This window comes from Mustela putorius, unplaced genomic scaffold (genome assembly GCF_011764305.1).
Source record: "Mustela putorius furo isolate JIRA1106 unplaced genomic scaffold, ASM1176430v1.1 tig00000382_pilon_pilon_pilon, whole genome shotgun sequence".
Lineage (NCBI taxonomy): Eukaryota > Metazoa > Chordata > Mammalia > Carnivora > Mustelidae > Mustela > Mustela putorius.
Genome location: NW_025421367.1, coordinates 2,947,992 through 2,970,549, shown reverse-complemented (window position 1 = coordinate 2,970,549; position 22,558 = coordinate 2,947,992). Strand labels below are relative to the sequence as shown.

General features: G+C 43.2%; 1 pseudogene; it reads left to right on the top strand.

Annotated features, from left to right (window-relative positions):
* Positions 1-331: 331 nt before the first annotated feature.
* Positions 332-874, top strand: LOC101686565 (annotated as a pseudogene).
* Positions 875-22,558: the final 21,684 nt, after the last annotated feature.

Below are 22,558 nucleotides of genomic sequence, written 5' to 3'. Positions count from 1 at the left end.
TTATATCTTTATGAATACAAATTATTTATTTATTAAAATTTTATTTATTTATTTGACAGAGTGAGAGATCACAAGTAGGCAGAGGCAGGTAGAGGGGGGAGATGCAGGCTCCCCGCTGAGCAGAGAGCCCGATGCGGGGCTCGATCCCAGGACCCTGGGATCATGACCTGAGCCAAAGGCAGAGGCTTTAACCCACTGAGCCACCCAGGCGCCCCATAAATTTGTATTTATAAATATAAGATATAGATAGATAGATAAATACGTATCTGTCTATCTATCTATATATTCATCACTTTGTTGAGACCAGAGGCTGAACTCAGGATCTGACCAGATGGCCAGGCTGTCCCTCAGAATTATCAAGGAAACTCAGCATCTGGTGGCAGAACCAGTTCCTGGCATTAAAGTAGAACCAGAAGAAAGCAACACCCGTCATTTTCATAGCAGCCCTCGGGATTCCACTTTTGAGGAAGGGACTTTTAAACTTGAGCCATTCCTTCCAGAAGAATACCCAAAGAAGCTCCTAATGTACATTTCGTGACTGAAACTTATCACCCTAATGTAGACAAGTTGGGAAGAATAGGTTTAGATATTTTGAAAGGTAAGTGGTCCCCAGCACTGCAGATCTGCACTGTTCTGCTGTCCATTCAGGCTTTGTTAAAAATGCTCCCAATCCAGATGATTCATTAGCAAATGATTGAGCACAGCAGGGAAGACCGAGGAAGCTCAAGCTGTAGAAACAGCCAGAGCATAGACCAGGCTATATGCTGTGAATAATATTCAGAATCCATCTCATATCAAGTGTGCCTCACTTCTCCTGTTCTGCCAAGACTTCTTCCTTTTTTATGGACACAGTTTTAGAAACATTACAGAATAAAAGACCAGACATCTTCAGTCCTTTGGTGATTAAATGCACATTAGCAAATATGTGTCTTGTCCTGATTCATTGTCACAAAGCAAGAGCTGAGGCTAGAAGTATCACCTGGATTGTCGTGAAATGTTTAAAAGCATTGGCCCCGCTCTGCCTGTGTTCCTTTCCCCCATCCTGGTTTAAGTATAAAGCACTGTGATGGGTGCCTGGGTGGCTCAGTGGGTTAAGGCTTCTGCCTTTGGCTCAGGTCATGATCCTGGGGTCCTGGGATCAAGCCCCACAACGGGCTCTCTGTTCAGCAGGGAGACTGCTTCCTCCTCTCTCTGCCTGCCTCTCTGCCTACTTGTGGTCTCTGTCTGTCAAATAAATAAATAAAATCTTTAAAAAAAAAAAAAGATAGAAAGAAAAAGCAAAAAAGCACTGTAAGTCAAGGGAGTTGTCAGGGTTAGCTACAGGGGTGTGGGTGTTTTTCTTTATTATTTTTTTTGAGTGGGAGAGATAGTTTTATTCTAATTTTATGGGCTCCATCTCCCCACCTTTTAAAGGTTTTTGTTTTGTTTTGTTTAATTTATTTGACACAGAGAGAGAGTGAAGTGTAGAATCCTTCCTTCAAGAAAAAGATTGTGATGATGTCATATGGCTTGTCTGGAAACTTCAGTAAGTCTTTTTTTTTTTTTTTTTTTAAAGATTTTATTTATTGGGGCACCGGGGTGGCTCAGTAGGTTGAAACCTCTGCCTCCGGCTCCGGTCATGATCCCAAAGTCCTGGGATCGAGCCACGAGTGAGGCTCTCTGCTCAGCGGGGAGCCTGCTTCCTCCTCTCTCTCTGCCTCTCAGCCTACTTGTGATCTCTATCTGTCAAATAAATAAATAAAATCTTTAAAAAAAAATTTTTTTTTAAAGATTTTATTTATTTATTTGACAGAGAGAGACACAGCAAGAGAGGGAACACAAGCAGTGGAAGTGGGGAAGGAGAAGCAGGCTTCCCAACAAGCAGGGAATCTGATGCAGGGCTCCATCCCCAGACCCTGGGATCATGACCAGAGCCAAAGGCAGAGGCTCAACAGCTAAGACACCGAGGCACTCCAACCTCTGTTTAAGTCTTATGTTTTAGTAAAATGTTTTTTATTGGAGCACCTGGGTGGCTCAGCAGGTTAAGCCTCTGCCTAAGGCTCAGATCATGATCTGAGGGTCCTGGGATCCAGCGCCACATCAGGCTCTCTGCTCAGCAGGGAACCTGCTTCCCCCCACCCCTGCATGCCTCTGTGTCTTCTTATGATCTCTGTCTGTCAGATAAATGGATAGAATCTTTAAAAACAGGGTGCCTGGGTGGCTCAGTAGGTTAATCTTCTGCCTTCAGCTCAGGTCATGATCTCAGGGTCCTGGGATGGAGCCCCACATCTCAGCAGGGAGCCTGCTTCCCCTCCTCTCTCTCTCTCTGCCTGCCTCTCTGCCTACTTGTGGTCTCTCTCTGTCAAATAAATAAATAAAATCTTTTTAAAAATCTTAAAAAAATACATATGTGTTTTTTGTTATTCTAAAAAAAAAAATCATCACATTGTGTACCTTAAATTTGCTTGGGTTATGTATCAATAATATCTCAATAAAGCCAGAAAGTAATCAGAGAGGAAAATTGGTCTTGACATATTTAGAGTCATCAAACAATATTACTAATTAATATTTTCAAACATTTGTGTGATAATCATGACGAATGAGAAATATGGGGAAGTAAATGACTTGCTTTAAAAGCTCACAGTGAAAGAAGTCTTAATGTCTACACCGGAAACCAGGCCACAGGTACAGTGGGAAAGATTTGCTACTTCTCATTTTATGGCGACACATTGCATCTCCAAATGGGCGCTGTTCCAGGTCAAAGAAAATAAATTATGCTGTACACGAAAACAGTTCCTGAAATTTACATTTTGTTTGCATTAGAATATAACTATTCACCTGGAAATATCTCCAGATAAGTGGCCTTTGGAAGAGATTGCTACCCATAAACTGAGATATCAGATATACTTTCTCTAGTAATGATTAAAAAATTATAATGGACATCCAAAGCCTGGAACCTTAAATAAAAAGGCTTTTTTAAAGAACTCTGACATTCTTGAGACCCAGCCTTTTAAAGACACTCAGAAGAGCTAGTACATCTGAATCTCAGGATTATGTTTCAAAAAACTCATGTGTTCTAGCTTTGGCTTCAATTGTTAATTTTTTTTTTTTAAGATTTTATTTATTTATTTGACAGAGAGAGATCACAAGCAGGCATAGAGGCAGGCAGAGATAGAGGAGGAGGCAGGCCCCCTGCTGAGCAGAGAGCCTGATGTGGGGCTCAATCCCAGGACCATGAGATCATGACCTGAGCCGAAGGCAGAGGCTTTAACCCACTGAGCCACCCAGGCGCCCCTCAACTGTTAATTTCTGACAAGTATTTTACCTCATTGCATCTCTACTTTTTTTTTTTTTTAAGATTTTTATTTATTTGACAGACAGAGATCGCAAGTAGGCCCAGAGAGAGGCAGCGGGGGTGGCGGGAAGCAGGCTCCCTGCTGAGCGGGGAGCCCGATGCAGGGCTCCATGTGGGGCTCGATCCCAGGACTCTGGGATCATGACCTGAGCTGAAGGCAGAGGCTTTAATCCACTGAGCCACCCAGGTGCCCCAAGCATTTCTACTTTTTGTGAATCAAATGACGGTCATCTTGGTACCAAACATTCTGATTGTGAAGAATTTGCAAATAGAAAGTACTGTGAAAATGACAAGTGCTGCTATGATTAGAGCCCCTGTGTCTTGTGTTTTCAGATAGCAGTTTTCTTTTGGTCTCCATCTGTGTTTACTCTCTTTATATCTACTGCAATTATTAAGAATCATATGCGTCAAAGACTTAGTTACTGTCCTGTTGTCACTGCCTTCCAAGTTGTCCATCAAGATAGCAGGGTACTATATCCAGAGAAGAGGGTTTTCTGGTAAAGAAGCTTTGATAAAAGAGGAATGCTAAAAAACCTTTTGTCTTGGGGCGCCTGGGTGGCTCAGTGGGTTAAACCTCAGCCTTCGGCTCAGGTCATGATCTCAGGGTTCTGGTATTGAGCCCCACATCGGGCTCTCTGCTCAGCAGGGAGCCTGCTTCCTCCTCTCTCTCTCTCTCTCTCTGCCTGCCGCTCTGCCTACTTGTGATCTCTATCTGTCAAATAAATAAATAAAACCTTTTTTTAAAAAATCAGGAATATCACACTGTGTTGTACTGATAAAATTTAAGAGGTAAATGTAAAGTTAGAGTCAATCTCATTTCTCCAGGGTACTTTAGATAATGTGTTATGGTTTACAATTTTAAAACTCTATTAGTAAAGTTATACACACACATGTATAAATAAGCATATATTACATTAATCATAAATACATAATGCAATGATTTTTTGTTATACATACACTCAGATAACCTCTGTTCAGATCAAGAGATAGAAAAATTTCAGCCCTCCTTAAGGTACAACTTTGATTGTATTTTAAAATGGTACATTTATTTACCTTTTTAAAGATTTTTTATTTGTTTATTTGACAGGTAGAGATCACAAGTAGGCAGAGAGGCAGGCAGAGAGAGAGGGGGAAACAGGCTCCCCGCTGAGCAGAGAGCCTGTTATGGGGCTCCATCCCAGGACCCTAAGATCATGACCTGAGCCAAAGGCAGAGGCCTAACACAGAGACACCCAGGTGCCCCTAAAATGGGACATTTAAATTATAATTCAAATAAATGAAATATTTAAATATTTGACATGTATTAAAAAGAAAACCATAGTGCCCAATGGCATGAGTTAGGGTAAAGTCCCAAGTCAGTAAACCAAAACTTAATACCTATCCTAACTGCAGTTTTAACCCTACAGATAGGTAACTTTCAACCCTTCCACAGGGGAATGTCCTGGGTCAGCACTAGGAAATTTACCAACAAACTGCCCTCCTTTCCCTTTAGAGGGCGACCTTGTGTAAAACAATGGATTTTTGGGGGGTGGGGGGTGGGGGGGCTAATAATCTCCTTTTTTCCACTCCCTCTCTACCTTTACAATCCTTTCTTTTCTGTATCCCCTTAAAGCTCCCTTCTACTTGGTAGGTGGGAAGAGAAGAAGAGGCAACTCTTGATCTCCAGGTTCTGAGTTCCGGCCCCACATTGGGTGTAGAGATTACTTAAAAATTAAATCTTAGGGGCGCCTGGGTGGCTCAGTGGGTTAAAGCCTCTGCCTTCAGCTCAGGTCATGATCCCAGGGTCCTGGGATCGAGCCCCACATCGGGCTCTCTGCTTAGCAGGGAGCCTGCTTCCTCCTCTCTCTCTCTCTCTGCCTGCCTCTCTGCCTACTTGTGATCTCTGTCTGTCAAATAAATAAATAAAATCTTTTTAAAAAATTAAATCTTAAAAAGAGAGAGAGAGAGAAGAAAATACTCATCCACTGCTTTGCCACCTAAATGAAACTACTTTGATTTCTGATTATTTCATTTGTTAAAAAGAAAACCACAGGCTCCAAATGGCATCACTTAGGTTCAGCCCCCAAATCAGTAAGCAAAGGAGTAATAACTAACTAGCCTCCCGGTAGTCTCAGTCCCACAGGAATGTAACCTTTATTTAACCTATGAGCATAGAATTTCCTCATCAACACTAGGAAATGGACTGATACATCCCTTCTGCTCCCCTTAGGAGGGCAGCCTTTCCTAAACAATGCATTCCTTGCTAATAAATTCCTTTCTTCTTCTGTTGTGTGTGCCTTCTCTCTGCCTTTAAAAACACTCCTCTTGTTTGGCTCTAAGGCGCTCCCCTCTACTTGCTAGATGAGATAGATGCTGCCTGATTCATGAATCATTTAGTAAATCCAGTAGATCTTCAAATTACCTCAGTGTAATTTTGTGTTTTAACAGATTTGAGTCTTTTTTCACAACACTGACCTTATATCAAATTCAGCTGCTTCAATTCAGCGAGCCACAACAGTTAAATACAAGGGTATCAGAAAACTGGGAGTAGGGTGCCCCTGGGCGGCTCAGTCCGTTGTGTCAGGATCTCAGGATCCTGGGATGGAGCCCCATGTTGGGGCTTCCTCTCCCTCTGACCCGCCCCTTATTTGGGCACATGCACACCCTCTCTCAAATAATAAAAATTATGGGGTACGTGGGTGGGTCAGTCACTTAAGCATCTACTTTTGGCTCAGGTCATGACCCCAGGGTCCTGGAATAGAGCTTCCATTGGGCTCTCATTCAGCGGGGAGTCTGAACCTCCTTCTCTGCAGCTTCCCTTGCTCCTGCTCTTTGTCAAATGAATAAATAAAATCTTTTTTAAAGAATTAGGGCGCCTGGGTAGCTCAGTGGGTTAAGCCTCTGCCTTTGGCTCAGGTCGTGATCTCAGGGTCCTGGCATCGAGCCCAGCATCTCATGATCTCAGGGTCCTGGGATCGAGCTGAGCCCTACATCGGGCTCTCTGCTCAGCAGTTAACCTGCTTCCCCTCTCTCTGCCTGCCTCTTTGCCTACTTGTGATCTCTCTCTGTCAAATAAATAAATAAAATCTTTAAAAAAAAAATTACGAGTAGGGGTGCCTGGGTGGCTCATTGGATTAAGCCTCTGCCTTTGGCTCGGTTGTGATCTCGGGGTCCTAGGACAGAGCCCCACATCGGACTCTCTGCTCAGCGGGGAAACTGCTTCCCCGCCCCCTGCCTACTTGTGATCTGTCAAATAAATAAATAAAATCTTTTTAAAAAAATTATTAGCAGAGTACATATTGTTATGCCCCAATAATGGGTCCCTGATTAAAGGAGCAAGACTGATACAAAACGGTCAAGCAAAGCATCAAGATGCTTCGCGCCAAACATCAAGAATCTAACCAAACTTTTGTGGCCTCACCTCTTACAAGGGAGGGTGATCCTTCTCTGTTTCACAGACTAGCTTTTAAGGACAAAAACCAAGTGCTCGGGCCTGGCCACGCACAGGTGACCAATGAGATTGTAACACACACAGGAAACTCCATAGTGATGTTAGGTGACCAATTGAGTTACAATTTACCCTAGTAGACATTTGACCCAGCCTATTACACCTTGATTAGGATTGGTGCCAAAAGGGTTCCAAAGGGTGGGGGCCTCCTACTCCTTGGTAGCTAGGGAGACAGTATGCAACCCCCTACTGATTGGATGTCTCCACCTGGCCTGACCCACCCTTATATCTGGCCTTTGTTACCTGAAGCTGGTTTCCGGGACTTGTCTCCAAGTAAATGCCCTGGAGGAAGGGGAGCAGGGACAATTTCTAAATAGGTCCTTACAATATAAAATTTCAAATCCCACTTTTTTACCTGACATCACATCATATGCATTTTCCATGTTGTTTCATAATTCTTTGTATTTATAATTATTTGCTTCCATATAACATTGCATTGAACAAACATTATATAATGTCCTGAACTGTTCCCCAACTGTTAGAAATAAAGTTTGTTCCAGCATTTGTTCTTTGCTGTGATGAACATTTTTGAGTATACAGATTTTTCAGTTTGGTAATGGCTTTTCAGTGATCCATCTTCCTAAATAAAAAGAAAACACACATTTTTAAACTCAGCAGCTTGGCTAAGACATTAACTTTACTTGACTTTCTGTTCAACAAATGTAGGATTGTAGTATACAAGTCTGAAAGGGGCCTTGGAAGTAACTCAGTTCTGCTTAATTTCTTTTTTTTAAGATTTTATTTATTTATTTGACAGACAGAGATCATAAGTAGGGAGAGAGAGAGAGAGAGAAGCAGGCTCCCCGCTGAGCATTGAGCCCTATGCGGGGATCATCCCCAGAACCCTGTGACCACGATCTGAGCTGAAGGCAGAGGCTTACGAGAGCCACCCAGGTGCCCCAGTTCTGCCTTATTTCTGTAAAATTTCCATGAGACAGTAATTCAACTTTAGTACGATCACCTCCCCCCTGGTTTTAGAAATGCCATTGCCATATTCCTTATGGGGACATAAACTAATGCAAAGGGACACCTAGGTGGCTCAGGTCACGAGCTCAGGGTCCTGGGATGATGGGATTGAGCCCCAGGTTGGGCTCCCTGCTGAGCAGGGAGCTTGCTTCTCCCTCTACTCCTCCCCTGCTCTTGCTGGCACTCTCTCTCTCTCAAATAAATGAATAAAATATTTAAAGAAAAAAATGTAAAACTTTTTGAGCCACCCTCTCCAGTTTCCTGATATGAAACCATTGCCACTGACCCATCCCCACTCCAACACCTTCTACCTGCTGATTTTAGTTTTTTGCCCGTCTTCCTCTTTGTGATCACTCTCTTCTGTTTCTCCTTCCAGTTCCTCCCACCCTCTCCCCTCTGCTCTCCGACTCAGGAAGCTGGCAGTAAAGGACTATACGGGCCTATTTAGTGAGAGCGGCCCCACCTCGGTTGGACAGCCCTTTTGTTGTTTATGCAGTAAAACTTAAATGGACCCTGCCCCGCCAGGGGAACTTACTTAAAAGCAAGTCTGGGAAACCAGTCCCAGGTAACAAAGCCCAAATACAAGGGTGGGTCAGGTCCGGTAGAGATTACAGCCCAAGGCAGGGATGAGTCAGGCCAGGTGGAGACAGCCGATCAGTAAAGCTCCCGTACTGTCTCTCCAGCTACCAAGGAGTGTGACCACCCCCCTCCAGCCTTTTGGGCACCAATTCTGACCAAGGTGATGGGCTAGTTCAAATATCTACTATAGGGTAAATTGTAATTCAATTGGTCACTTATATGTAGCAGGACTGTGCAGCTTTCTCTGTGTTACAATCTCATTGGCCACCTGTGTGTGGCCAGGCCCAACCACATGGCCTTTGCCCTTAAAAGCTAGTCTGGAAGGCAGAGGGTGGTCACCTCTTTGCAAGAGATGTCCCTGGCCGCTCAGTTTGATTCCTGATGCTTGGCGCGAAATAAAGTTTTGCCTGACCTTTGCTTTGTATCAGTCTCTCTCCTTTGACCATGGATCCATTATGGGGGACCCAACAGGACTAAGTCAGTGCTTAGATGATGGGCCCCAACAAAGAGAGAGGAGAGGAAAGTTTACTCCCTGCCCCGTCACTTAAAGCAGGTTGTGTCCTTTCCCTGCAAGATCACAGCTCCTCTCAAAGTGATGCCCTCCAGGAAAGGTTTTTGAATTACACTTTTTTTTGTTAATCAGGTCTAGGGATATCAGCCCGGGGATAACTCCCTGGCCTGGTTGCTTTCCTCTACCCTTCCTACACTTTGGAAAATAGGGCACTTAATCAAGCTATTGGGACGATTTTCATTTGAATGTGCCATCTGTTTCCTGCTGGGTGTCTGACACACTCTGTATACACTCAACAAGCACAACCCAGACTGGCGCAAAACTGGAGTATTAACTGTTTGCTTTGTTGATACGGACGGTTAAATGGGCCAGAAAATGGTGGTATGTTTCCCCTGCTCACCTCTGGTGCTCATACTTCACAATCCCTGGCAGAAGGAGAAGGAAACTTCTGCTATTGAACGTCGGTAATAAAGTTCATCTTCAGTGGCTTATGAGCTAAGACTTTATGTTATGCTTTCCTTTAAAGTTCAGATTTTTTTAAAGCTTTTTTCCCTTAAGATTTTATTTATCTATTATTTATCTATGAACAGTGGGGGGAGAGATAGGGAGAGAGAAGCAGGGTCCCCACTGAATGGGGAGTCCCACCCAGGACTTGATCCCCCACCCCTGAATTACGACCTGAGCGGAAGGCAGATATGTAAGCTGCTGAGGCACCCCCAAAGTTCAGATTTTTATCTCACGAAAACCCTGATGTTAGATATACATGTGCCAAAGCTATTTTATTTTATTTTTATTTGAGAGAGGAGAGTGAGCCCGGGGAGGGGCAGAGGGAGAGAATCTTGCTGGACTCCCCACTGCCCAACGTAGGGCTCTTATCTCACCACCATGAGATCAGGCCCTGATTAGAAATCACGAGTGGGACATTCAACTGACTGAACCATTCAGGTGCTCCCCAGAGCTATCTGGGCAGGTGGCTGGCTCAGTCAGCAAAGCATGCAACTTTTGATCTCAGGGTTGGGAGTTCAAGCCCCACTCTGGGTGTAGTTATTGATGAGGGAGCAGGAGGCTGGCTGAGGATAAAGCAGAAGCTGGCGCCTTGCACCCCCTCTTCACCCGCTCCCCTCCATATGTGTAGCATTCCTCAGGCACCCCTGACTGCCATAAAATGATAAATAGTTAACTTGCAGGGATCGCAATCCTGCAGAACAGGAATCTCCCTTGCTCTACAAGATGTCCTAGAAACCTAAACAGGGAGGTTACCTTATCAATAGCACAAATTTCCAGAGGCAAATAACTCTTGGTTCCTGAAGCCCTAATGTCCCCCTCCCCCCATAAACTGGAGGAGACTGGGGTAGAAAGGAATGTAAATGATAGCCGGATCATAATGCCCCACCAAGAATCCCCCAATTATCTTGATGTTAATGCCTGACCTAAGGACGACATTGATCAAGCCTTAAGGACAAAGACTCCCCCTTCCTCCCCGCCCCCCCCCCCGCACCTTGTAGGCCCTCCCTAGCATGTGAGAACTCTGTCGAAATCTCCCATTCCTTCACCACCTCCCCCCAACCGTGGGGTATATAACATGCCCACCCTCACAACCCGGGGCAGCAGCTCTTCCTGCCCACGGGTCCTGTCCCCGTGCTTTAATAAACCACCATTTTGCACCAATGACGTCTTAAGAATTCTTTCTTTAGTCGTCGGCTCCGAACCTCCTCACCCCACCGAACCTGACTTAGGTTCTGGGACTTCATCATTATTACTTAAAAATAAAATATTTTAGGGATGCCTAGGTGGCTCTGTGCATTAAGCCTCTGCCTTCAGCTCAGGTCATGATCTCAGAGTCCTGGGATCGAGTTCTGCATCGGGCTCTCTGCTCAGCGGGGAAGCTGCTTCCCCCTCTCTCTCTGTCTGCCTCTCTGCCTACTTGTGATCTCTCTCTGTCAAATAAATAAAATCTTTAAAAAAATATATTTTGAAAATTATCTATTAAAAAAATAATAACATGAATAGATGGTATAAGAGCTAGATGTGTATTTTCCCTTGGTGGATGCTCAATACCTAGCAAGCTATGGATGAAATAAGAACTCTGGGGATGCCTGTGTGGCCGTCAGTCAAGAATCTGCCTTTGGCTCTGGTCATGATCCCAGAATCCTGGGATTGGTCCCTCACTGGTCTTCGTTCTCAAAGGGGAGGCTGCTTCTCTGCCTTCCACTCTCCCTGCTAGTGTGCACTCACTCTCTCCAATGAATAAATAAAATCTTAAAAAAAAAAAACCTCTGATAATTAAAACATTTTTAAAATGAAGAGTCAACCTTTCTGAGCTCTCACATTCTTCCATACCTGTAAGACAAGCTCATGTAGAAACTGAAACAATTCTTCCACAGCTTTGGAAGCATTATTTGGCAAGTTACTTTTTGGCTGTGCTTCCTCTAAGTTTCCATTTCCTAGAGAAAATGCTTTTTGACACTAAGGAGACACTAAGTGGATTAAGGCAGAATTGTTGGGTTAATTATTTCCTTGTAGAAGGACTGCTTCAAACTCTACCCAAAGAAACAAGTGAAGGTTACCAAGGGTTAATTCAAGCCATTCTGTCAGTTTCTTGACACTTTTCTCCTTCTGACTTTCAGTGGGACTTGTTTGGCTCTCACAGAAGAGAGGGTGTGGATCAGGAAGTAAAAGATGTGAAGTCTGAATTGAGGCCAAGAAAAACTTGGGCTTTCTCACGACATATTGAGCAATCCTCTCTACTGACCGCTCTCATCCATTCCAGGTCTGCAGTTACCACTGCTGAAATAATTTTTCAATGGTGGTGAGGTCTGGGGCCAATGGCCAAGAAAGAATTATTGAGATGTCTTTGGAGCAAATGGGTGACTTTATTAAAGCAACGGGATGAACCCGTGGGCAGAAATAGCTGCTGCCCCAGGGTTGGGAGGGGTGACTGATTGTGTACTTGGGAGTTGGGGGAAGGTGAGGAAAAGGGAGATTTTCAAAAGAACTTTCATATGCTAAAGAGGACCTACTGGATCCTGGAGGCCTTGCCCTTGTCAAGTTAAGGTTGTTTTTCCCCCTAGCCAGCATTAACATTAAGGCAGGTGGGAGTTTCCGTCTGGAAGTTAGGTCATCAGTAAGCATGCTTTTCTTTTTTCTTATAAATCACTAAAGCATTTGTATACTGAGGGAGACTCCAGTCCTGCCGACTGTAATCTATATATTGAGCATTTGTTTTTCTTCCCCTTAGCTTTAAGGCAGCCGGCAGTGCCAGAGGATTGTCACACAGATCCTACCTGGGGCGGGGAAGTGAAGTGGTGGTATTGGTTGTGGGGTGTCAGCTTGTGCTTTGTCCCCAGCTCACCTTCTCCCTCATCATTGTCCTAACTTAATCTAACTTAATCTTCAACCCAGACCTTTCCGAGCTCCAGCCCTACACAGACAACTCTCTTTCTTGACATTGCCAAGTGGAGGTGTCTGAAGAAATACCTGGGCATCACGACCTTTCCCATGCCTGAGTTTGCTCCCCTTCCTGTATTCTGTGGTCATAAAGTGACACCATCATTTATTCAGTTAACACAAGCCAGAGCCCTCAGGAGCACCTGGACATACCCCCTCATCCTCTCATCACTTCTCATCCAATTTCTCTCCGAAATAAATCCCAAACGCTCCCTCTCTGTCCTCTCCGGGGCCAACTCCCCCGTCCTACTGCCACCACCTCTAGCTCCTGTCCAGGGAACCGCAGTCACTGCCTGAAGGGTTTCTCAGTATCCACTCTTCCCATTCTTCCAACTAGTTCTCAAGCTTCAGCTCAAGTGACTCTTTTGAAATGCAAATATGTTCACGTTTATACACAGGCACTCACAGCATACAGAGCTTTCTTTCCTCATTAATATTTCAGCAAACTTTTTCTTTTTATGAAAATAAAAAATTTTAACTTGGCTTATGAATTTCTGCCTGGTTTCGTCCTGCCCTACTTCTCCAAACTAATCTTCTTTCCATCTACCTCCTACTAACTGTATAGCCTTGAAAAAGTTACCTAACTTCTGGGTCCTTCAGTTTCTTCATCTGTAAAAAGGGGAATGACAATAGTATCTTCCTCCTAGAGTTATTGTGAGAATTCATGTAAAGTGCTTAGAGCTTAATAAGTACTCAACAAATGTTAGTTCTTGTTAGCATATCTTAGCTCCTTCAATCACACTGATGGTTTTTCCTCAAAGGTGTGATACCTCCTTCTACCACAATACCTTTGTACAACATGTTCAGACTCTTCAGAGGACTGGTCCTTTCCATTGTCAGCTGACATCATTTCCTCCAGGAAAGGTTTATGATCCCATTAACCAGGTAATTCCTTCTATTACCTGATATAGCAACATCTAACTTTCCTTAATACCACTTATTATATTTTTGCATTTATTTTGGTGATCACTTGACTAATGTCTCCCTCTCTACTGAAGTCCATGAGGTCAGGGTGGGGCTGACTGGATTGGTTTTCCCTCTTAACGCAGTATCCTCAGGCTCCTAGCATCTGACACTGAGTAAGTATTCAATAAACATAACTTGAATAAATGAAAATGAATTTCATTGTACACTAACAGGATCTCCAAGGCAATCCATTCCCCTCAGAGTGCAGGTTTGTGTGAATGAGTTAGAATGGGTGTTCCTCAAGGAAGCTCTACTTGACTATGGAGACCCTATTAAGTTTCTCTAGGATGTTAATGGTTATCTCCTTCTCTACCTGTATGAAGTCATCCCTAAGAGGATTACTTTCCACTAGACATGTGGTTCCAAAACCATGTCCCTTGATAAGGCCAAACCTAAACATGAAAAACAATAACACCCCCTGAGAAAAACCTTCACAGGAGAGTTTCTCTATTAAAATTCTCTCTTGGGGCACCTGGGTGGCTCAGTGGGTTAAAGCCTCTGCCTTCGGCTCAGGTCATGGTCCCGGGGTCCTGGGATCGAGTCCTGCATCGGGCTCTCTGCTTAGCAGGAAGCCTGCTTCCTCCTCTCTCTCTCTCCCTCTCTACCTACTTATGATTTCTGTCTGTCAAATAAATAAATAAAGCTTTAAAAAATAATAATAAAATAAAATAAAATTCTCTCTTGTCCAAGAGATGTCAGACAAGTTGTTTCCTGGCACCTTTGATTTTCTTCTCAGGCCTGGTTCTGGTTTGCTGCATTTTAACTTGCTCTATTTTATAGAACTACACAAGGGTGAAATAATAATAATAATAGTTCACATCTATTGGGTGGTATTGTTTGCTATCACCAGCCACCATACTAGTCATTCCCTATACCAATGATCCTGGAACAACACAGGTTTGAACTGCGGTCCACTGTATGTAGATTTTTTTTAATGCAGTACAGTACTGTAAATATATCTCCTCTTCTTATGATTGTCTTAATATCATTTTCTTTTCTTTAGTTTATGCTATTATAAGACTAGAGTATATAAAACATACACAAATACATGTTACCCAACTATGTCTATATATACCCAACTATATATAACTATATACCTAACTATATTGTTCGGTATATATAACTGTATACCCAACAACCCTGCAGTCCCTATTGATGTAGGAAAAGTGTAACTGCTCAAAGCCCATGGCCAAGAAAGAATTCTTGAGAGATCTTTGATATGTCTTTGGTACAAAAGATGATTTTATTAAAGCATGGGGACAGGACCCATGGGCAGTAAAGCTGCACTGGGCTCATGAAGAGTGGCCCACTATATACTTTCAAGTTGGGAGGGGGGTTAGGGATCGTGTAAGCCTCCCAAGTATTTTGGAAACAAGGTTTCCAGGATCCTGAGAGGGCTAGCTATTATTAGGAAAGATCATTTATTACTGTGTAGTAGAAACTCAGTCATGAGAGTTATGAGACCCTTCAGATGTACATTGATGTGTCATATGCTTGGGGGTTGATTGCCAACATGTGTCTTGGAAGAGGGGAGTAGAGATAAAGGAAGTTTCCAAAGGAATTTTTATATGTTAAATTAGACTTAGAAGATCCTGGGGGTTGGGCTAAGATTGCTTTTGCCTTTAAAAAAATATCAACATTGGGGCACCTGGGTGGCTCAGTGGGTTAAGCCTTTGCCTTCGGCTCAGGTCATGATCGCAGAATCCTGGGATCGAGCCCCACATTGGGCTCTCTGCTTGATGGGGAGCCTGCTTTCCCCTCTCTCTCTGCCTGCCTCTCTGCCTACTTGTGATCTCTGTCTGTCAAATAACTAAATAAAATCTTTAAAAAAAATTTAAAAGTATGAACATTGAGGCAGTCGAGTCTGTAGAGGAAGGTCACTCTGCCTGTTTTAAGGACTTGTCAACGGGCTCTAGGTAGTAAGGAAATGTATTACTTTCTCTTCTGCCTTTGTTTTCCATATCACCTATTACTTGAGGGGATAGTTTTGGTTCCCATCAGGGGATACTTTGCCCTCAAGGAGTTCCACCTGAGCCAAGAGACTAGCTGGAAAGAAGAACCCAACTAGAAAGTTTGAAGTCAAAATGGAACAGCCAAAGTCCTCTTTCAAGTGTTCCCACATCTGCACTGTTCAAGGGTCAACTATGTATTATTCCACTAATTCTGAATTAGAGAAAAAATTTTCTCAGGTAAATCCTATTATTGAAGTAGTTTTTGGAATGTTTTGGTGAGGTTGGTAGAGTCCAGAGCCTATGGCCAAAGAAGAATTCTTAAGTTGTCTTTGGTGCAAAATGGCAGTTTTATTAAAGCATGGGGACAGGACCCCTGGGCAGAAGGAGCTGCTTCTCGGGGATTGTGAGGGACAACTGATTATACACTTTGGCATGGGGGAAGTGAAGATAAGGGAGTTCCAAAAAGATTGTCATATGCTAAAGAAGACTCACAGAATATTTTAGGTTTTGCTGTTGTCAGGCTAAAGTGGTTTTTCCCTCTAGTAAGTCATTCACAGTTAGACAGTTAGGAGTTTCCTGCCTCGAGTATTTATTTGTCAGTGGGCTGCAGGTTATGAGGACATTTAATTTTTTTTTATTTGTTGGGCGCCTGGGTGGCTCAGTGGGTTAAGCCACTGCCTTCGGCTTAGGTCATGATCTCAGGGTCCTGGGATCGAGTCCCGCATCGGGCTCTCTGCTCAGCAGGGAGCCTGCTTCCCTTCCTCTCTCTCTGCCTGCCTCTCTGCCTACTTGTGATCTCTGTCTGTCAAATAAACAAATAAAATCTTTAAAAAATATATTTTATTTGTTTATTTGACAGACAGAGATTACAAGTAGGCAGAGAGGCAGGTAGAGAGAAAGGGAGAAGCAGGCTCCCCGCTGAGCAGAGAGCCCGATGATGTGGGGGCTCACTCAAGCCTAGGACCCCGATCATGACCTGAGCCAAAGGCAGAGGCTTAACCCACTGAGCCATGCAGGTGCCCCGATGACATTTAATTTTATCGACATTTCCTTCTGCCTTTGTTTCCCACATCATTTTACAGCTGGGAACATGGAGGTTCAGAGAGATGAAGAAATTTACCTAATCTCATAGGGTCAGTGGAGCTAGATTTTGAACACTGGTAGTCTGATGCCACAGCCAACACCTTTATGTGCTGAATCACAGTGCCTAGGCACAGCTAGTGATCCTAACACATTAGCTTCTCATCCAGTTGGATAAGCTACAAATACTACTCAAATTGTCCTCATAATCTTCCAAACATGTTGTGAACACGGACATCAGTCACTCTGGGATCAGACCGCAGAGTTATCCAGATTCAAAACAACACATCTTGATCTGTGATTGGTATATAATGGGTGCTGCTGGCATGATGTGGTGCTCAATAAATACTTATTTATTGAATGACTTAATGGATCATACCAGTCACACCATCATATACCCTTTAATTGGGTTATGAATATTTTCCCATGTAACTTCTCCATACATTCAACATTCTCTCCAAAAATACAGAGTGAAGGGTTTCCTTCTTAATTCATTCTCTGTGGTCCAAACAATATGATCATAAATGCATGACCTTGACAACCAACCATCTGTCCATTGTACAACTATTGTTGGCCAAGCTATGGTGTTTCCTGCTTTTGCCTTCGTGGAGAATGGGCTCATTTTTCTCTGATGACCATGCAGCCTGGCATCCCTTCTGTCTTCTCTCTTTTCATAGTCAGGCCTGTGCGATACTTCTCTTTGTGATTCTCCCACCACAGGCAGGTGAGTCTCCCCTGTTACTCCTACTGTGATTGTTACCTCTCACTGTTACACCCGGCAAGACTTTCTTTCCCAAACCCAACCTACACTGCACTGCAAAAGGTACCTCGCCATCAATTTCAAACTGCCTGATTGTCAGAAACCATTTCTATCTGAAGTAAACTCTCTCACCATAATCAAAAGTAGTCTTCTCTCTTTTATGAATATATATTTATTGCATAGTTTCTTAGATTCCATATAAACCACCCAATAACCATTATACTACATGATATTTAAAGGGCCTATACTACTAATAAAAATGAATAAAGAGCCCGTACTACATGTTCATTGCTGAGTTAACAAATGACATTACTAATCCAATTTTAAGGGGAGGAAATGTCACCAGGTGTGAAAAGACTTTCTTAAGATCCTTGGCTGGTATTTGGGAGTCTGGATTTACATCCAGGTCTATCCACTTGTAAAGCCAGCCCCCTCTACCACCGATGACACCTTTTTATTTTATTTTATTTTATTTTTTTAAGATTTATTTATTTAGTTTGAGAGAGAGAGTGTGTGTGTGTGAGGGCAAGAGGGTTCATGAGCAGGGGGAGGGGCAGAAGGAGAAGGAGAGTCTTTTTTTTTTTTTTTAAGGTTTTTTTTTTTCTTTTTTATTTGACAGAGACAGAGAGAGAGAGCACAATTAGGCAGAGGGAGAAGGAGAAGCAGGTTCTCTGCTGAACAGGGAGCCCGATGCAGGACTTGATCCCAGGACCCTTGGATCCTGACCTGAGCTGAAGGCAGCCACCCAACAGACTGAGCCACCCAGGCATACTGAGAAGGAGAGTCTTAAGCAGACTCCCCACTGAACACAGAGCACTATTGGGTTGGATCCCCCTACCCCTTGATCGTGACCTGAGCCAAAATCAAGAGTCTGTCTCTTAGCCAACTGCACCACCCAGGTACCCCAACAGCATCTTTTGAAAAGGCCAGTTAGTATTCTTTTGTATAGCTGTACCAAGAGACTCCGCAGCGTCTTCTTTATTACTGGATTTTTAGGTGATTTCCAGCCTTTTAATATCGAAGTGTCAGTTTGGGGTGCCTGGCTGTTTCAGTCAGTAGAGCATGTGCTCTTTTTTTTTTTTTTTTTAAGATTTTATTTGAGGGACGCCTGGGTGGCTCAGTGGGTTAAGGCCTCTGCTTACGGCTCGGGTCATGATCCCAGGGTCCTGGGATCGAGCCCCACATCGGGTTCTCTGCTCAGCAGGGAGCCTGCTTCCTCCTCTCTCTCTATCTCTCTGGCTACTTGTGATCTCTGTCTGTCAAATAAATAAATCTTTAAAAAAAAAAAAAAGATTTTATTTGACAGAGAGTGATCTCATGTAGGCAGAGAGGCAGGCCGAGGGTGTGGGGGTGGGGTGGGAGTAGACTTCCTAATGAGCAGAGAGCCCAGGAGAGGGCTTGATCCTAGGACCCTTAGATCAGGACCAGAGCTGAAGGCAGAGGTTTAACCCAGTGAGTCACCCAGGCACCCCAGTATGTGACTCTTGATCTTGGGGTTGTAAGTGCTTGCCCCACATTGGGTGTAGAGGTTACTTAAAAAAAATAAAATAAAATATTGGGCACCTGGATGGCTCAGTTGGTTAAGTGACTGCCTGTGGCTCAGGTCACGATCCCAGAATCCCAGGATCGAGTCCTACCTGGGGCTCCCAGGCCATGGGGTGTCTGCTTCTCCCACTGACCTCCCATCTCCTGGTCTTTCTCAAATAAATAAATAAAATCTTTAAAGAAAGAAAGAAAGAAAGAGAGAGAGAAATGGCAGTTTGATGAACATTACAATTAAATCTTTTCTTTTAAATTTTTTTTAAGATTATTTATTTATTTATTTATTTGACAGATAGAGAGAGAGATCTCAAGCAGGCAGAGAGGCAGGCAGAGAGAGAGGAGGAAGCAAGCTCCCCACGAAGCAGAGAACCGGACGTGGGGCTCGATCCCAGGACTCTGAGATCCTTACCTGAGCCGAAGGCAGAGGCCCAACCGACTGAGCCACCCTGGCACCCCTAAATCTTCTCTTTGAAGTAAAAACAGCATTATCTTTTCTCTAGAGTACATAAGTAATATATGCTTACCATAAAAAAAATCAAGGAACACATGAAATTTAAGGGAGAAAATAAATACCATCTTCAATTCTACCATCCTATAATAGCCACCATTAACATTTTTCTGATGGCAGTTTTGTGTCTTCCTTATGTATACCATGTATAATTTTACATAAATGGAATCTTAGGTCTCTCCTTTTCTGCATTCCCTAACTCCCACTCCGACAAATGTTATACATAGGAGTAGACAGGAGGTTCGTTATTTTACAAAATGGGATTGTTTATTTTGTTTTATTTTAGGATTTTATTTATTTACTTGACAGAGAGATAGGGAGAGAGCACAAGCAGACAGAACAGCAGGCAGAGAGGGAGAGGGAGAAGCAGGCTTTCCACTGAGCAAGGAGCCCAATGCAGGGCTCGATCCCAGGACCCTGGGATCATGATCTGAGTCCAAGGCAGACACTTAACCAACTGAGCCATTCAAGTGCCCTGGATTGTTCATTTTATAAAAACAGAAAAGAAAAATCACTTCTCTCCAATGTGCTCCTTTGCTTAAAAATAAATCATGAAAATACCTCAAGACTGCTAGTATAGATCCAACTCACTCGCCACTGGATTTGCCAACCATGTCTTTAATCCCTATTAAAGGAAATTCCATTTAGTTTTCTTTTTTATTTCTCCTGCCAATTAAGAATGTTGTAAGTAACACCCTTACACAAATATCCTTACTTACAAATTTGCCCTTACTATATGGACTAGATTTCCCAAGATTACTGTCTGTCCTGTGTGACTTCTAAACCAAGGCCAGGGGCCAGTATGCAAACTATGACCCTTGAGTCAAATCTGGCCTTCCCCTTCCCCTCCATTTTTGCATGGTATAGGAACTCAGTCAGAATGGATGTTATATTTTTTTAATGGTTGAAAAAAATTTTTTAAAGGAATAGTATTTTGTGGCATATGAAAATTATGCAAAACTCAAGTTTCAGTGTATAAATAACATTTCACTGGACCACAGCCATATGCATTTATTTACATATTGTCTGTGCAACTTTTGTGCTATCATGTCAGAGCTGAATAATTGTAACAAGAGTGTATGGATAGCAAAGCCCAAAATAATTTGCTATCTGGCCCTTCAGTAAACAAAATCTTACCGATGCTTGACTTAAGCAATTGATGTACTTCTATTGCTATTAAATGGACAGGACAACTATCTATCTGTCTATCCATTTAGTTAGTTAGCTAGTTATTTATTTATTTAGTAAGTAAGTAAGGCGATAGAAGTTTTTTAAGTGAAGATTCAGAAAACGATTTCAAGAGTGAGAGGAATCCTGACAGGGTTGCCAACCAGGGCCTTTAGGGTTGGTCTTTTATAGAAAGCTAACCAGGGCGCTTAAATCTTCTTAACTTCTCAGGGCGCCCGGGTGGCTCAGTCGGCTCAAGCCTCTGCCTTCATGGTCCCAGGATCCTGGGATTAATCTTTAAAAAAAAAAAAGAAAAAAAGTGCTTACTTCCTTTTATTTACTTATTTATTTGACAGACAGATCACAAGGAGGTAGAGAGGCAGGCAGAGAGAGAGAGAGAGAGGAAGGGAAGCAGGCTCCCTGCTGAGTAGAAAACTAGATGTGGGGCTTGATCCCAGGACCCTGGGACCATGACCTAAAGGCAGAGGCTTTAACCCACTGAGCCACCTAGGTGCCCTGGCTTACTTCCTTTTTAAGGGCTGGATATTCTTTTGTTGGTCCCAGGTGATTATCATAAAGACACGCACCCACACAACCCATCCCAAGCCTACGGCAGGGTGATCCGCCAGGGGTAACTATTTAAAAATATATTTATTTAAGGGTATGAGGGGAGAAAAATATCAATAGCCAAGAATTGGGGGGTGGTATTTAAAGCTGCTTTCTATTAGAAACGTACATTTATTGGTGTACTCGGGTGGTCCAGTTGTTAAGCATCTGCCTCCAGCTCAGGTCATGATCCCAGAGTCCTGGCATCAAGCCCTGCATCAGGCTCCCTGCTTTTTCCTCTTCTCCCCACCTGTGCTCATTCTCGCTATCTCTCTCTCTCTCTCTGAAATAAATAAATAAAATCTTTTTTAAAAAGTACATATATTATTCCTTCTGTATAAAAACTGTTTTGATATTCAGATTTCAATAATTATCAGCGTAAGTATATTATCTGTGGTGACAGGAAGATATGTTCTCTGGACAGGTTGTAGGGAGGATGATAAAGGACCTTTGTTTCTTTCACTGTCAGGTTGAGCTTACTCCTTCCTTCTTCATGTCTCCCCACAGTGCCTTTTAGCCGTCTAGGGATGGCCAGACAACCAGCGACTACTTTGCATATCTGCTAAAATTAAAGCACGAATTAGATGTGAGAGGAAGTGGTGGAGAAGTGTTAAGTGAGCAAGCTGAGTGACTTGTGACTAATTCTTGGCAGAATCAGTGAGAGGATCCTGGATTGTAGATGCATTACCTCAGCCCTGAACAGAAAAGCAGGCATGATAATGGAGCCAAGGAAAAGGCCAATGGAAAAAATACATTTTTTATAGTTAAACACAGAGAAATGACTGATTTCCCTTTCCTGTAGAAGCGTTCCTAGAATTGGCTGCTGTGATCAAAGCTGCCCTTGGAAAAAGGAAGAAATTAGCTTAGGAATTTACAGGGCATTAGGAATTCCAAGAGGCAGGAAAAATGAGTGCATAGGAAGAACAGTCAACAGGTCAGAGAATTTTCACATTTTGAACTCATTTTTGGTTAAGAAGCCTATTCGTTCTGTTAGGAGGAATGTTCTAAACCCTAAAAGAGGGGGCGCCTGGGTGGCTCAGTGGGTTAAGCCGCTGCCTTCGGCTCAGGTCATGATCTCAGGGTCCTGGGATCGAGTCCCGCATCGGGCTCTCTGCTCAGCGGGGAGCCTGCTTCCCTCTCTCTCTCTCTGCCTGCCTCTCTAACTACTTGTGATTTCTCTCTGTCAAATAAATAAATAAAATCTTTAAACAACAACAAAAAAAATAAATAAACCCTAAAAGAGGATAATCTCTCCTTTCCCTTTTGTATTCTACTGGATCTGTTCAGTTAGTCCTCAAATATGGATGGGATGATGGTCTCTCTCTCTCTCTTTTTTTTTTCTTTTTCAAGATTTTAGTTATTTATTTGACAGACAGATCACAAGTAGACAGAGAGGCAGGTGGCGGGACAGGGTGGGGGGTGAGGGGATACTAGGCTCCCTGCTGAGCAGAGAGCCGGATGCCTGACCCGGAGATCATGACCTGAGCTGAAGGCAGAAGCTTAACCCACTGAGCCATCCAGGTGCCCCTGGGATGATGCTTCTTGTCTAAGCACTGGGCATTCTGTGGTGGCAAAGTACACAGAAATCCTGCCTTCATAGAACATGCAGTCAGCAAGAAAAGAGAAATCATAAGCAGAGTAAATCACCTTCTC